This window comes from Plecotus auritus (assembly GCF_963455305.1).
Source record: "Plecotus auritus genome assembly, chromosome: 2".
Lineage (NCBI taxonomy): Eukaryota > Metazoa > Chordata > Mammalia > Chiroptera > Vespertilionidae > Plecotus > Plecotus auritus.
This window is the reverse complement of record NC_137771.1, coordinates 182,900,547-182,917,559: the sequence shown is the minus strand read 5'-3', so window position 1 is coordinate 182,917,559 and position 17,013 is coordinate 182,900,547. Positions and strand designations below refer to the sequence as shown.

General features: G+C 45.5%; 1 protein-coding gene across 3 annotated transcripts in view; it reads right to left on the bottom strand.

Moving 5' to 3' along the window:
- Positions 1 to 17,013, bottom strand: part of LOC308241907 (uncharacterized protein) — a 71,978-nt gene that overhangs the window by 26,301 nt on the left and 28,664 nt on the right. Inside the window, exons 2-3 of one of the 3 annotated variants that reach the window (XR_013959905.1) lie at positions 14,089 to 14,142; positions 10,576 to 10,651 (exon numbers count right to left, since the gene is read on the bottom strand). The exons of 1 other annotated variant lie outside the window; for it this stretch is intronic. The gene's annotated coding sequence lies outside the window, so the exon portion shown is untranslated. The remainder of the gene's footprint in view (positions 1 to 10,575; positions 10,652 to 14,088; positions 14,143 to 17,013) is intronic. One more of the 3 variants, XR_013959906.1, reaches the window with a different exon arrangement.

Sequence of the window (17,013 nt, the reverse complement as noted above, 5' to 3'; positions counted from 1 at the left end):
CATGTTTTATTTTATAAACAAATACAAATCATGACCCCTTTAAGAATTGCCAGACGGTCATCAAGAGAGGGAGGGCCTCCTGACATGCAAGTAGGGAAAGAGAAGCAGGACCTTATAATCAAAGTCCAAACTTCAAAAAAGCATGAAAGTAGTCATAAAATATATTTCAGAGGGGAAGCCACGCTCATCCCTCCAGATGTTAAGGAACTATCAGCATGATGAGCCCAACTTCCTTTCCTTCTTTCTGACGTGCAAAGCTGTGGTTTTGTGGATGAGCTGATTTCTTCATCTCAGTCACAGTTGCTTTCAGCACCAGCCCATTATTGCCAATAAGGGCCCAAATGTTACCAAAGTTTCCTAATTTTTTAAGAGAAGCTAGAGAGCAATATGTTTATGTGAAACTTCTAAATTCTTAAAAGTGGGCTCAAATTAAAAATAAACGAATAAAACCCAATGTGGACCAACCACAGCAGGTCTGGTGGTCACAATTAGCCCACCACCTTGCATCCTCCACGTGGACCCCAGGGTACACCAGGATATTGTTATAGAGGGCTGTACAGAATCCTAAGGCTGGGAGGAGCTGCTGTTTGAGAAATAAAGAACTAGGTGATGGAGTGGCAAGACAGAAGAAAAAACAACACTCTGTGAAGGTTATACCACTAGGTTTATCTTGTCATATATATGTACCCTGGTAAAATTATGAGTCGTGAGAGCAGGGACCATTTCTAATTTATCTCTTCCATCAGCATCACAGCAAATGGTCATGGAATGCAATAGAATGAATGGTATGGAGAGTGGTATCCACTTTGCCAACAGGCTCTCTGGTGGCAGTGACACAGGGCCCATTACCAGTCACATCTGAGTCTCACAGTTTTCTGGAGGTATGGGAAGAACCTGGATGCTGTGTCTTCATCTTTGAGGTGGAAAATTTTGCTAAGAAGAAGGTCTGAGTGAGGCAGCCTCCTAACAGCAGGCTAAGGGCCACCTCAGAAAAATCTAGGGAACTTTGCTATTTTGGAGGGTTGAGCTGGAGGGGCAGTGGGTACTACTGGTGTCTGGAAATCTCAGGGCAGCATACTGTTGGAATGAGACCTGGCCCAGCTCGCTCACAAGGCCAATCCAGGCTCCATCCTCCACAGGAGGAAGACCAAATCAGATGCATGAGATCGGGTGAAGGCAGGTCATGGGGCTGATCCTGCTTTTTGGGTCTGCAACATTTTCCTGGAGATACATTGCTCCCCATTAGAGAAGAAAGAGTCATAGGAAGCCCTGGAACTCCCTGTTCCCAGACTTTTTACTAGCCAGCTGTGGGACCAGAGAAGTCCCCTCTCTCCTCCAGGCAGATGTGTCTTCCTCACAGTGGACTGGGGGGAAGATCTCTAAAACCGCTCCCCAGCCTCACGATTACTTGATATTCAAGAGACAAGATGGCATGCAGCACCCCTTTGAGTTCTTGTGGGGCTTTCCCCTTCTCTCAGCCTCATCAAAGAGCTGCACCATTTGTCATTCCCTAGACCTGCTCCCTGCAGTTCTCTCACCTGCTGCTCCTGTGAAACCACCTACTTTAAGGTGCAAAGCTTCCAAAACCAAACAATTGGCCTGAGAAAGCAATTACCTTTGTTTTCTCCTTCTGCTCCTGCACTTTGCTCAAAAGCCTCTTAATATTCTTTTCCTTCCTGAACAATTTTTCAGATTTTATTTAAAATTTGATTGATTCTCTTCCCACTGGGATGGTTCCCTAAGCCCTAAGTACTTACCTCTTTCACAAAACAAGAAGCACAACTTACTCAACACCTACCCTGTGCCGGGCCCCTTCCTCCCTCCTCTCTGTGCTCTCTTTCCCTGCCACCCCTGCCCCTGGTCCATTCACCTTTATCATCTCACTTTTCCATACCTTGTGAAGCAGGTATGCTGAGCCCTAGGAAGAAGACTCAGACTGGCCTGGCACAGGCCCAGGATCTCCCCCCACTGCCCACTGTGGTGGGACCTGGATTAGAAGGGGATCTGTTTGTTCCTAAAGGTTTGTCCTAAAGCTTGTGATGCATTCCAAGAACCTAAGCACCTCCAGGTGCAGTACTGGTTCATGAAGGCTGCACTCAGTCCCCAAGACCTAGAGAAATGCCTGGCATATAGTAAATACTTGATAAATATTTGTGAATAAATGAATGGAAATGTTGAAGCCTGGGCCTTATGCTTGGAGGTTTTAGTTTAATTTTCTCTTTAATAGAAATCAATATTTTTAAAAAGTTCTCTAGGTAGCCCTAGCCAGCTTGGCTCAGTGGATAGAGCGTCAGCCTGTGGACTGAAGGGTCCCAGGTTCGATTCCAGCCAGGGGCACATGCCTGGGTTGTGGGCTTGATCCCCAGTGGGGGGAAGGGGCGTGCAGGAGGCAGCCAATTGGTGATTCTTTCTCATCATTGATGTTCTATCTCTCTCTCCTTCTCCCTTCCTCTCTGAAATCAATAAAGAGATATATATTTTTTTTTAAATCTTAAAAAAAAAGTTCTCCAGGTAATTCCAATGTGCATATTTTTTTATTTTTTCCTCATTCTATTTTTTATATGATACATGATATGTTTATTGCATTGTGTGTCCACCACCCAACCTCTCTAACACTTGTTAGTACTTACCTTGTTGATAACAGATATTCTAACAGGTCTAAGGAGGAAGGACAGTGGATACAACTGGTGTATCTCATTGCAGTTTTGATTTTTGTTTCCCTAATAGCTAGTGAAGTTGGCTATTTTTATGTCTTCTTGGGAGAAGTGCCTGTTCAGGTACTCTGGTCATTTTTTAATTGGATTGTTTGTTTATTTGGTATTGAGTTGTATGAGTTCTTTATATATTTTGAATACTGTATTAACCCCTTGTCAGAGCTCAACCACAGGCATGAACCAATGAGACAAATTACCACCAAGGACCTCTCCCCTGGCCCTCTCCCTCTTATCTACAGCCTCTGTGCAACTCACTCTACTTTTCCTCCAATCCTACTTTGTCATCCCAGGAAGAGATTGTGAACTAAAAGCCTTCTGGGCTGTAGGGTAATTCTGACTAGAGAACACTTAGGAATCCTATATAATAAAAGCTTAGGTGGCGCCGCGTGACGCCCTCGTGTGACGTCATCACAAGATGGCCACCACAAGATGGCCGACAGGGGAGGGCAGTTGTGGGTGATCGGGCCAGCAGGGGAGGACAGTTAGGGGCGACCAGGCCTGCAGGGGAGGGCAGTTGGGGGCAACCATGCTGGCAGGGGAGGGAGTTGGGGGCGACCAGGCCAGCAGGGGAGGGCAGTTGGGGGTGACCAGGCCAGCAGGGGAAGGCAGTTGGGGGCAACCAGGCGGCAGGGGAGTACAGTTGGGGGCAACTGGGAAAGCAGGGGAGGGCAGTTGGGGGCGATCGGGCTGGCAGGAGAGCAGTTAGGCATCAATCAGGCTAGCAGGGGAGCAGTTAGGGGGCTATCAGGCTGGCAGGCAGGCAAACGGTTAGGAGCCAGCAGTCCCAGATTGTGAGAGGGATGTCAGACATCCCCTGAGGGGTCCCAGATTGGAGAGGGTGCAGGCCGGGTTGAGGGACACCCCCTCCCCCAATCCCCATGCATGAATTTTGTGCACTGGCCTCTAGTAGATTATAAATATAAAAGACCTTGGTTACTTCTGAGGAAGACAATTGTTAAAGGCATTAAACCCCTCCAATCCCAAACCAAGAAGCACTCATTAAGAACTTGCTGTGTTCTAGACATTGTATTATGCCCTAAAAGTGTCCAGATCCTGCCCTAAGCTCCTCAGTGAGGTGGCCTAATATTTAGAAATTTGTCTGAAGATGTCTCGGGGAAATAGTGTGACCAGAAGCCAAATAACACCTGAAATTACAATGAGGCATTGACTTTCTGTACAGAGAAGCCCAAGTGACTTCTAATCAAATATTTTCCCATGCCACATAAGAAAACACCTTATTACCCACAGTGCTGGACGGATCCCTAATTGTCCCCATGTTGGCATCTTGTCCCAGTAAGTTTAAAGCCTTTAAGGGCAGGATGCATGCATGATATTGATCTTATTCCAGCTCCCAGCCCTTTCTAGTGCCTGAACATAGTAGGGTCACAAGATGGTGACTAGATACTCTTAACAAAGAAAAAAATGTCAGGCAGAAGGATTTCAGCTAGCTATGAGGAAAAACAGACAATAATGGAGAAAGAACACCCCATACACTAATGGGTGTACCTGAGGCAAGTCCCTGAACTTGCTCCCTATGTTGCTTTTTTTTTTTTTTCTAGGCTTTTAGCTCTAAGATCCTATTATTCTAACACAATGAGAATTAATTTACTATTTAACACTGGGTTTATCAAAAAATGCTATTAATTTTCTTCTTGAAATCTTGAAAGAAAAGCTTTCTCCTGGTTGGATGGTTTAAATGTGGTTTTGTTTAAGGACAGGATGAGTTCTTAACTCTTAATCAGTTATACTGCCTCACTTTTGGATAAACAAGTCAGTCTCTTGCCCTGCCCCTCCAGGTAGGAACACATTCATTGTGTTATCTAACCCTTACAATAACCTTACAGGGTGCTATAATTCCGGTTTTACAGATAGTGAAATTGAAGCTCAAAGAAGCTAAGTGCCCTCTCTTCCTTCCCCCTACTGCTTGGACACGGTAGAAAAGGGTGGACAATAAGAATGTGAGTTATTTAAATCCCCTGTGTTATGTTGAACTATCACAATCGACAATTTGCCTTGTGGTTATTTACATTGTTTCCCTTCAAACTCCAACCCTCTGAATGCAGTTCCTAGTGGCAATATCTCCTACACAGGATTTTCCTGTCATTTTCCTTTTAGGCATACTCTAGTACAGTGGTCGGCAAACTGTGGCTCACGAGCCACATGCAGCTCTTTGGCCCCTTGACTGTGGCTCTTCCACAAAATACCACAGCCTGGACCAGTCTATTTTGAAGAAGTGGCGTTAGAAGAAGTTTAAATTTAAAAAAATTTGGCTCTCAAAAGAAATTTCAATCGTTGTACTGTTGATATTTGGCTCTGTTGACTAATGAGTTTGCTGACCACTGCTCTAGTAGACCCCCATGGCCCTCACCTGGGTAACACAACTATGTAACTGATATCTCTGTGTCCAGAGATTGCAAGTTTCCTGAGAGCAGGGGCCTTGTCTTTTTCCCTCACCATTATATCTCTAGCACTTAGCACAGTGCTTTCTATACACCATCCACTCAATATCTATATATTTAAAAGCCTAAGCGACCATCACAACCAAATGGACAACTGAACAGGCTGCTTGGGCAACCAGGCCGGCAGTGGGGTTAGTAAGGGGCGACCAAATGACCAAGCAGCGGGCTGCGTGGGGTGACCAGGACTGCAAGGGGGGATTAATGAGGGGTGACCAAACGACCGAGCAGCAGTATGCATGGGGCGACCAGGCCAGCAGGAGGTTAGTGAGGGGCGACCAAATGACTGAGCAGCAGGCTGCATGGGGCAACCAGGACGGCAGGGGGGTTAGGGAGGGGTGACCAAACAACCGAACAGCAGACTGCGTGGGGTGACCAGGCCCGCAGGGGGGGGCAGTTGGGGGTGACCAGGCCGGCAGGGGGGGACAGTGAGGGACGACCAGGCCGGCGGGGGGGGGGAAGTTGGGGGCAACCAGCCTAGCAGGGGGGGCAGTAAGGGGCGACCAGGCTGGTGGGGGGGCAGTTAGGGGCGGCAGGCCGGCAGAGGGGGCAGTAAGGGGTGACCAGGCCAGTGGGGAGGGCAGTTGGGGGCGATCAGGCAGGCAGGCAGGTGAGCAGTTAGGAGCCAGTGGTCCCAGATTGTGAGAGGGATATCCGACTTCCTGTTTAGGCCCGATACCCAGGATCAGGCCTAAACACACAGTCGGACATCCCCGGAGGGGTCCAGAATTGGAGAGGGTGCAGGCGGGCTGAGGGGACTCACCCCCCCCCCCGCCCCCATGCATGAATTTCATGCACCAGGCCTCTAGTTTGTTAATAAATGCAATAGATATCCTGGTGCATCTAAATGTATACTTCTAGATCAGTGGTCGGCAAACTGCACCTCGCGAGCCACATGCGGCTCTTTGGCCCCTTGAGTGTGGCTCTTCCACAAAATACCACGGCCTGGGCGAGTCTATTTTAAAGAAGTGGCATTAGAAGAAGTTTAAGTTTAAAAAATTTGGCTCTCAAAAGAAATTTCAATCATTGTACTGTTGATATTTGGCTCTGTTGACTAATGAGTTTGCCAACCACTGTTCTAGATATAAGGTGCACCTAGAGATACAAATGCCAGATCAAAAAAATGCATATTTTCAATTTTCATAGATACTGGCAAATTGTCCTCTAAAAAATTGTATTAATCTACATCCCTACCAACAATGTAATATAATGCTTATTTCACCACACCCTTGCCAAACCAGTTTGTTTTTGCCAATCTAGGTGAAGATGAAATCTCCAAATATTTAATTTATACCTTTTTTTTAATTGTAAATAAAGTTGAGTGTGTTTCAAATCATCTAAATGTCCTTTGTATTTTCTTTTATGTGAACTATCTGTTTATGTCCTTTGCCCATTTTTCTACTGGATTATAAATCCATTGTTGTGACTCTTTATATAAGAAAATTAGCCCTTTGTTATGCATATTACAAAAAGCTTTTCCAGTTAGTCTTTGACTTTATTTATGGCTTTTTTTTTTCATGCAGTTACAAAAAACAATTATAGAGATGAATTTTAAGTTTTCTAGATATTATCTCATGGCTAGAAAAACATTCTCTACCCTAATATACAAAATTCTCACATGGTTTCATGGGGCCAGGAAACAAAGGGCCTTGTATGTCATGGGAGTGACGTGGACCTCATCCTGAGGGCAGCAGGAGCTGATAAATTACTTTAAACAACGGACATAACCATATGGGTGATGCATTAGTGGGAGCCAACAGAGAAAGGAGGGACACCTCCCAGTAGGGAAACCATTGTTACAATCCAGGAGTAAAACAATGTAAGTATAAATCAAGACAATAATGTTAAGAATGGAAAGTAGGAGATATTTAAGGAATAAAGGTAGTCCTGAATTCTTCATTCCTCTCGTCTATGTAATCTCTCATTGCTTCCTTGGCTCCCATCCTTCCAATACCTTACCACATTTTGTTCTTCCCCTCTTGCCCTCCCCCCTCACTCCATTTGTCAATATGACAATATATCTTTTGGTTGTTAAAGTCTACCACCTCATGGATTTTTGTCTAGAGAAATTATTACCCTGAAAACAAGTAGACAAATTTATGTAGGTGTCAAGAAGCTTTCTGGGAGAAAAGAATTAAGTCCCTAATTGCTTTCTTTTTATCTGTGGCTCAATGTTTTTAGAACTCATGTGACAAGTTTCCGTTTTAAAAATCCAATTGGCCACAGGTTTCCAGTTCTTTGCTGTGCCTACATTTTGCCAAAAGGATAGTAATGGACACAGGGAGGGTTGCAAAAAATGAGTGAGGGACTTGTGTTTTCACTATGAGCCTTTTAGTTTCATTTGACTTTCAAGTTATGAAGACTAACTTTGATTTAAAAAAATTAATTACTGAAAAAATAGCACTGCTATTGAGACAGACTTAATTGAACAACAGCAACAAAAAGACATCATAGGCTCCTTATGGCACATAGTAAGCCCTCAAAAAGTGTCAGCCATTATAAAATTGAACAGAGAAGCTAGTAGACTTTGTAAGATCATTGCCCATCCATGACTGGCCTGTGTCTACAACTGGCATTGAGGGATTTCTCATGTGTCATCTGCAATATCTAGGTTTGACTTGAGAGCTGGGCACTGTGGCTAAACAGAGATCAAGAGAAACCCTTACCTTGGAGGAAAAGAATAAGTTTGCAGTGGAGAAACCTGAGAGATGCCACGTTGGCCAAGTGATCAGGATTAATGTCCTCAGTGATATCATGTAACTATCTTGTGTAAGTTTAAAGTTATTTCAAATTAAAAGTTAAAAAAAAATATAGAGAAGAAAAGGCCAAATCTAAAAATAGATTTACAGAAATACAAAGTGGCCAAAGGACATATGAAAATATGTACAGCACTCTTAAAAATCAGAGAAATTAACACTTAAAAGAATAAGAGGTATCATTTTAGCTTCACAGAATGGCAAAAAATTAAAGAGAAGGAAAACAGCTACTACTTATGACAACCCCAGATTATAAATAGAAATGTGACAACTTTTGGAATCAACTTTGCTCTATCTTTTAGAACAACTTTGCTCTATCTTTTAAAATAAAAAATCTACATAATCCACATACCCTTCCACCTAACAGTCTCTCTCCTTGGAATCTGATAAAATAGAAGCAAGAGTCCATGAGATATAATGACCATATATCCAATGACATTTTTCTAAGTGACCAATAAAAAACACAATTAAATTAAACAGAAGGAAAACAAATAAGCAAACAACATATCACCAGGGACCAAACTAATAAAAAGGAATTATATCTGAATCATAAGACTTGGAGATATTTCTGGAATATATTTTTTCATATTTTCCCCTGCCTCCTTGGCCTCCAGTCCAGGGCCTGGTATCCAAAGTGGTTGTCATGGGTTACCTGCAGTGGGGAGGAGGGAGGAAGCCAGTGAAGAGGGATGTAGAAGGGAAGCAGGAAGCTGAGATCGTAACAGGTTGCATATTTTTTAAATTTCCCAAAATAAAAACAGCATGCATGAGGTAGTTTGATGTATGTCAAGTGGTACATAGATATGGAGATGTGTAACATTTATGTATATGCCAACAAATGGTTAATGAGATCATCTCTGGGTGAAAATTTTAAGTGATTTTTAAAAGTCCTTCTTACATTTCTATAACATTGTTAAAATTATTCCAAAGAGTATGTTAATCATATAAACTAAACCATCAATAAAGCTGTTTTCATTGAGGGGAAAAAAACAAACAAAAATTTCCCAGAACCCATCATCCTTGAATATACCTGATGATTTCTTTAAAATAAAATCTTAACTGGTCCTGACCCAGAACAGACAGGTTCCTTTATTTTACTGTGTCATGAAGGAGGTGGTATTTCTTCAAAATATTCCAGCACTCCCTCCCTCTTGCAATGAAGAGGATTCCTTGGCATCCTGAAAATTTTTAAATAGGTGTACATGCTCCATTCCTAAACCTGGGATCATTTCACAGATTGATGGTTTGTTCCTCCCATTGTGCTGTTCCCCCCACTGCAGAACAGGGAACAGGTTGAGAGGACTGAAGCACCCCCCCTCCCCGACCCAGGCCAGGCCAGCAGCCAGCATCACACAGCTGAGAGTGCTCCAGACACAACCCCCAAGAACTGGAGGTCACTGGAATTCGGAACCTTCTCAGTCTCCCAGGCCAAATTCATCATCTTGCTATAGTGTAAGCTTCCAGGCAAAGCCCTCCTCTCCCTCCCCTCTCCCTCTGGAGTGGACTTGCAAGGTGAGGATGCAGGTCTAGGCCCTCCATGAATGCTCCTACCAATAGCCCGTGGCAAAGAAATGCAGTCCAGTCGACCAGTGTTCAAGAGGGATGTTGCTGGCTGCTTCTGGGCCATGTCATTGCTGTAGCCCAGCTGTGCCTTCTGTGAGCCTGTTTCATCATCAGCTCCCTGACCAGTTACCTAAGCCAGCAAAACTCCCAAAGCAGAAACCACCTGGAGGAGAGCCAGGCGGAGGCCTTGACATCAGTGCTCTAGGCCCTGGGAGGGATAATACACAAGCCAGCACAGCAGCACAGGGGTGACCAGTTCCTCCAGCCAGCCCCGCCCCCCAGCTGCTGCCCTCGGGGTTCGTTTGCCTCTCAATTAAAGTAACAGGCTCTTAGAATAATAAAATCAGAGCATCTTTGTATACAGAACCATTGACTCTTAGAACCATACACTCTTGAGAGTAGGAATCAGGGAATCCTAGAATGTCGCATTGGAAGTTCCTTCAGAGGGCATCTGGTCCTATCTCCACACCTGGGTGACAGGAATTTCTCCTGAGAAAGCTGAGTGCAGCAATGTTGTGGCTACAACACCTTGTGGGTGTAGGGACATGAGCAAGGTAGCAAAAGTAAGAAACATTTTTTTGGCTCTAGTTTCTGACCTAGTACATGCAGCCAAACAATGTCCCTTCTCTGTGGTCACTACCTGAACTGCCGCTCGCAGAAGTCTAGGGTACTCTTGACTCTCACAGCTTCGTCCTTTGCTGGAGGAGGTTTGAGGAAGAAGAGGAGGCTTTGGAAACCCTTTAAAAAGTCTTTACCACTTTTTCCAAGAATCCAGTCCTGTAGATCATCCGTAAGAAAAACAAAAAAATGGGAAGTTCAGGGCTAGTCCCTCCATGAATGCTCCTACCAATAGCCCTGTTGGTGTGGCTCAGTGGTTGAGCATTGATCTATGAACCGGGAGGTCACGTTTGATTCCCGGTCAGGGCCCATGCCCAGGTTGTAGGTTCAATCCCCAGTGTGGGGTGTGCAGGAGGCAGCTGATCAATGATTCTCTCTCATCATTGATGTTTCTATCTCTCTTTCCCTCACCCTTCCTCTCTGAAATCAATAAAAAAATAAATTTATTTAAAAAAGGAAAGTTCTTACCTCTCTCTGCTTCAGACTATGGACTATTTTTGTTGACATTTTTTGCCTCTCCCATCAATGTTTTTGTCTCTTATATCTAAAAGCAAACAAATAAAAACAGCATGTTGTGTTAACTATGTATTATCTGAGCTAATTTGATCCTTTCCTTCCTCCTATCCACTGCAGACTCTAGCTACTGCCCGTGAGCCTTAGAAAATAACTTGTCACCCACTCAACTCCTCGTCTCATTCTTAAAGGAAAATATTTATATTGTGCCACAGAAAGGGTTTCCATGGCAGTGATGATGGTAACACTGTTGCCTTGGCAACCACTTGAGTCCATCTTAAATAATCTGAAACCCCTTTCAGAGACAAATAAGGAAAATCTGTCAAAAGTGCTGTTCTGCGGGTAGAGGAGCCTGGAAAGAGGGCTTTCTCAGTCCTTCCCCCACCTTCCACACATCCTCAGTTTCCTCAGGCTCATCTCCTTTACACACTCTCTCAGGAACTTCCCATATTCCTACTCCTCCAAGGGCTTGCCCTGCCCTTTTCCTGGCCTGCTGTGGAGACACTGTCTAGAGCAGTGGTCGGCAAACTGCAGCTCGCGAGCCACATGCGGCTCTTTGGCCCCTTGACTGTGGCTCTTCCACAAAATACCACGGCCTAGACGAGTCTATTTTGAAGAAGTGGCATTAGAAGAAGTTTAAGTTTAAAAAATTTGGCTCTCAAAAGAAATTTCAATCATTGTACTGTTGATATTTGGCTCTGTTGACTAATGAGTTTGCCGACCACTGGCCTAGAGCCCTGTGAGTGGCATGCAAAGCCACGCCAGCGATGATAACCAGGGGCAGGGTAAACTCCCAGATCAGCCTTTTTATAGAGCATGCTGCCTGCCCCTGAGACTGGGGGCATGTTCTTCTCTGTCAGGCCAAAGTGGCTCCTACTGGACAGTTTTACAGGAAAGAAAGAGGAGGCTTTGCTGAGGCACAGCTCCCAGTCACCACCTGTGGGCAAGTCCCCTCTCTGGGCCTCAGTTTCTTCGTCGGTAAAATAAAGGTGCTGGGTGCAGGGTCCTTCTGGCTCCTATATTCCAGGAGTTTTTGTGAATCAAAAATGTATTATCCTTCATCTCACGAAAACATCAGAGATGTCTCTTCGCATGCTTGCTCATAGTGCCGACAGGACCCGGGACAGAGAGATCCCAGAGTGAAAGAAGCAAGCAGGCCTCCACTGCTTGAGTCAGAGCCCTTTAGAAGCAATATGTCCACGTTGGAAAATATCGTCATCGTCATCGACCTCATTAGTAACAGAGTAAGCACCAAACTAGAGACCCTACCTCAGGGTCACGCTAACTCAGAATCATTTACTAGAGAAGGTGTGCCAGCAAAGCTAATGAAATCAATGGGCCTCTCCAGAAGCAGCTTGACAGGCTAGAATGCTGACCTGATTTGTTTTGTTTTGTTTGTTTTGTTTTCTCATTCTAAATGATGGGGACAAAGCTTTTTTAACAGGGGAAGAGAGCAGTTTAAAACCATCATTATCATTTTACTGAGCAAGGAAGCCACTCTTTTAGTTTGGTATGGAGACTAGGAAAAATTCAAGAAATCATGGACTTACACAATAGTGTGGTGAAGGCCTGGGAGGGGCAGGTGCGGGGTGGAGTGGGTCAGTGGGAAATAAAAGGGATATCTGTAATGCTTTCAATAATAAAGACAAATTAAAAAAAAAAAAAAAAGAAAGCTGTTCATGTAACAAGTCTCCCAGAACAACTTTCATTCTTATATGTCTGTGGCCAGAGTCAGTCTCTAACCAAAACAAACTCCCACAATGCTTGAACCTCCAAATTAATGTTTTTCTAGTAATAAACTGCTATGAAGCACCTACTATGTTCCAGGTCCTGAATAGGTGTGGAGGAAACCAGTGATTCAGACGAGTCTATCATCGTGAATCACGAGGCTCTGAATGCAAGAGGGTACAACCTCTCATTATACCAGGGAGGGGAAGGAGGCCCAGTATGGGGACGTCTTACTCCTGCAGGTTCTACAGTTAGCATCAGAACTAGACTAACATCCTGTTCTTTGGACTCTTTGGCGAGGTCTTCGCCATTTCACCATGAAGGGGCAAACTTTAGGTTTCCAGACTGGGGACCTGGGGACCCAAAGGACTGATGTGGACTGAACAGGAGACTATGTTGAACTGGAAAGTACAGACCCCTCTAAGGATGACCCCCACTTCTTAACCTTTCATACCTCATCCAGTCTACTTATCTACGGGACAGCACCAGAGGAAGGTGAGTCAAGTCAGGCTGAATCCAGTCCCTTAGCTCTGCTTGGTAAAACATCTTAATCACTGAAGTTTGTGTAAGCTCATTTGCATGGCCTAGTGGTTTGCCACTCTGTTGACTAATGAGTTTGCCGACCACTGGACTAGACTAAATGTTACCGTGTAGTTGGAAGCTGTGAGGATTAGGCAATTGTGGCATATTGTGTGCAAAGAGGTAAAGGGTAGTATATGACAGTGGTCGGCAAACTGCAGCTCGCAAGCCACATGTGGCTCTTTGGCCCCTTGACTGTGGCTCTTCGACAAAATACCACGGCCTGGGCGAGTCTATTTTGAAGAAGTGGCATTAGAAGAAGTTTAAGTTTAAAAAATTTGGCTCTCAAAAGAAATTTCCATCGTTGTACTGTTGATATTTGGCTCTGTTGACTAATGAGTTTGCTGACCACTGGCCTAGCCAACAGGCTCAACTTTAATGGGCATAAGAATTGCCTTATGGCAATTCTTAATATGTGGATTCCTGGCCCCTTCCTGGAGATTCTGGGCCAAAACCAGGTGATTCTGATGTGGCTGATACCCAAGCTGGTGACAGCCACTGAGGAGGGAACAGAGCACTGGGCTGGTCACCATAGGACAACTGCTGGATGATGAAAGAGCTGTGCAACTTCACTTCTCCATGTGTTACCACATAAAGAGGCTCAATGGGATAACCTCAGGGGACCCTCCAGTTCTGGCATCCCAGGATGGTGTTACTCAGTGAATCCCAGACCTTCAGACCCCATGGCTTGGCTAGGCAGACAGCCACAGAGTGACTGGGGATATTGACCACATTTAAACCCACCTGCATGGGGTTTCTTGGACAATACTCTCCCCTGCAGGTGGACCTGGACATAATTTCCTGGCCCAATTGTAACACCCTTTGCCCACTGACAATTTTCCAGCATGTGTGTCCTTCCCAGAGTCCAGCCAAGGGCCTATCTGTGTAGGTGGGTCGGGTTCTCCAGGCTCACTTTGTTTCCTCTTCTTTCTCCCATGGGTGTATCTTACTGCTGAGGATACTCACTCATACACCTAAAAGGGGACCAGCCCATGGACCCATGATCCTCCAGGGGGTAAGAAAAGGAGTGGCTCTGGGGCAGTTGACTCTGAACCTGAGAGGTGGAGCAGCCCTGCTTCTCCCCTTTGAGCCCAGAGGCACCATGGAGGCAAGAGAGGCTTTGGGTCAGACCTAAATTCTAATCCTGGCTCTGCCACTTACCTGCTGGCGGTAATCCAAGTAACTCAACTTCTCTGAGACTCAGTGTTGACTCATCTAAAGAAATGAAATGGGAATAGTCAAGCTTATTATTTGTGGGGTTGCGGTGAGAATGAAATCTGATCCATGTACATGGAGCTCCTGACACTTAAAAGGGGCTCAGTAATCCTCTCCCTCCCGCCTGCAGCTCATTCTTGCCGCCACCCTCTCTGGGGGGAAGGTGTTGCTGCCTGTCTCTCCATCTTAGAAGTCATCAAGATAGAATGGAAGGGGCGGGAGGATGCCTTCCCTCTTTAGCATTATTGAAAATGATTCAAAAGAAACATTTACACCAGAAGCTACTCTGGGGAAACAAAGGGAAGTGAACAAAGCAAATATAAATCCATCAAATGAAAGGCAGATTGCAGTTCCTACAAGAGCCTCTGAAAAACGCCCCACAGTTCTCAGGGACAATGGGGTCTCAGGGAGCTGCGGATGTCCCCAGCTGGAAATTGAAGCCTTGTCCCTCCTGTGGGGCCTCCTCTGCTTCTGGACTGTTTTCTCAGCCCAGAGATGCCTGAGTCACTCCACTTGCCAAGATCCACTTTGCAGCTCCTCCCAAGCTCCTGGCCCAACCTACGCAACCCTTTCCCACACTCCCCAGCCCTCTGGTGGCCCCTAAAAAGACAAGAACTATAGCCCCGCCTGCGCAGAGCTGCACAAAGCCTGTCACGACTCTGGGCTCAGGGGGATTCGGTCTCATCCAGGTGGGTGTTGGACAACAGCAGAAGCATGAGGCTGACAGCACTGCCTGTTCTGCATCTGGGCCAGGCCCTCTGCGGGCTGCTGGGGCCATAGAAGAACTGAGAACTGAGAACAAGGGCAGAGGGACCCAAGCCTGGAATCCCTGGCTCACAGCCAACCACCTGGCTCAGCCTTGGGAGGGCTGCAGGCTCTCAAGGGAGGCCCTGCGCAGCCGCCCCCTTAAGGGCAGAGATGGTTAAAGCAGAGCCCTGACAAATCTGAAACAATTGGAAGTGAGCCCTAACCCATAGCTGGCTGAGACTGAAGGAGGAGTGAGAGCCTCGACTGCCAAATGCTGCCAGCCAGACAAGCAGGAGCAACCCCACAGCACAGGCTGCTTTGCTGGCACAGTAAGGGTTAAGTAAGGCCTTCTGGGCCCAGAATCCACCCAGGGGAGCAGTTAGGCATTAATCAGGCTGGCAGGGGAGTGATTAGGGGGTGATCAGGCTGGCAGGCAGAAGTGGTTAGGAGCAATCAGGCAGGCAGGCAGGCGAGTGGTTGGGAGCCAGCAGTCCTGGATTGTGAGAGGGCAGTCAGACATCCCTCGAGGGGTCCCAGATTGGAGAGGGTAGAGGCTGGGCTGAGGTACACACACACACACACACACACACACACACACACACACACCCTGCATGAATTTCGTGCACTGGGCCTCTAGTAATCTATAAAGAGACAGAGTCCCACATAAGGACATTCCAAATAGCTGCTCCTGCCCATTTCCCGTGTCATTGTTGTTTTTCATTGTTTCCTGGCTGGAGTTTGCCCTGTTATAACCTAAAAAATTGGCCCAAACTCAGTCCTCCAGAACTGCCATATCTTTCCATAATCTCAAACAAGGACTCCTGGTTTAGAGCAGACATAGGGAAAGAAGCTGTCTATACACTGGAAACAACAACTAATGAAACAATACACTTATTGCATTCAGAGCACCACAGCATCTAATTTATCTTTCATAGCAATGCTTTTAGATGGGCTACATCCCATGACTTTTTGGATCAAGTAACTGTAGAAGGATATGGACCTTTGCTTTGATAAGACACTGGATTTGTTTGAACTTCTTTGCTGCATTGGAAGATCTCATCTAGTTTCCCTCAGGACGGGATGAAACATCTTCCAATGCCTGCAGAAGATGGCTGTGTTCTCCTAACACCAAACCTCTATGCCTTCAAAGAAGGGGGTCCTGGTTTTTCCTTCTTTTATGTTTAAATCACTAATGATTTGAGCTCTGGTTTTTATAGATGGGGTAGACGTTTGTTGTTTTACATGTATGTTCACCTTGCCTATCCAGCATTATTTTCCTGTCTAAAAATAAAATACTCCAGTGTCCTTTTGGGGAGTTACTCCCCCACACACATTGTGTGGCATATTGGAGTGTTTTGCCTCCATTTCAGGAGACTCCCTTGGTCAGATCCCTCCTCTGTCACTGTAGAACAGCCTAGGAGGTATGCCTGTGACCAAGGCCCAACCAATCAGTCTCTCCCCTGGGGCTTTGAAAGGTGAGCAGAGTATCGCAAAGATGCAGCACTCTGATGGTCAAGTGCCTCCTGTCCTGCTTCCAGGCTATCTTTGGACTCCCTATTACTTCCATGAGCTTCCTGATAACTTCCCAACAAATTTCCTTTTTTGCTTAGGTCATGTTTTAGGACTTGGCCAAAACCAAGATGACTCCCTTCCATGGCATTATTTTGATTCTTTATCATAAGCAACACAATAAAGAATCAAGTTGCCAAGAAACCCAAAATTTGTACTTTTTACTTCCCCCTTTTTTCTCCCCTAAGATGTCGCTGCTTAGTAAATGGGCTGAGAGAAGAACTGCTTTGGTAGCCACATTTGAGTAAGTGCTGAGGAGCCAGATCTGACAGCTTTCAATCCATCCTCCTTATTCCCATAAGTGGCACCTTCACATCATCTACAATGGGCCTAACCCAGTGGTCGGCAAACCACGGCTTGCGAGCCACATGCGGCTCTTTGGCCCCTTGAGTGTGGCTCTTCCACAAAATACCATGGCCTGGGCGAGTCTATTTTGAAGAAGTGGAGTTAGAAGAAGTTTAAGTTTAAAAAATTTGTCTCTCAAAAGAAATTTCAATCATTGTACTGTTGATATTTGGCTCTGTTGACTAATGAGTTTGCCGACCATTGGCCTAA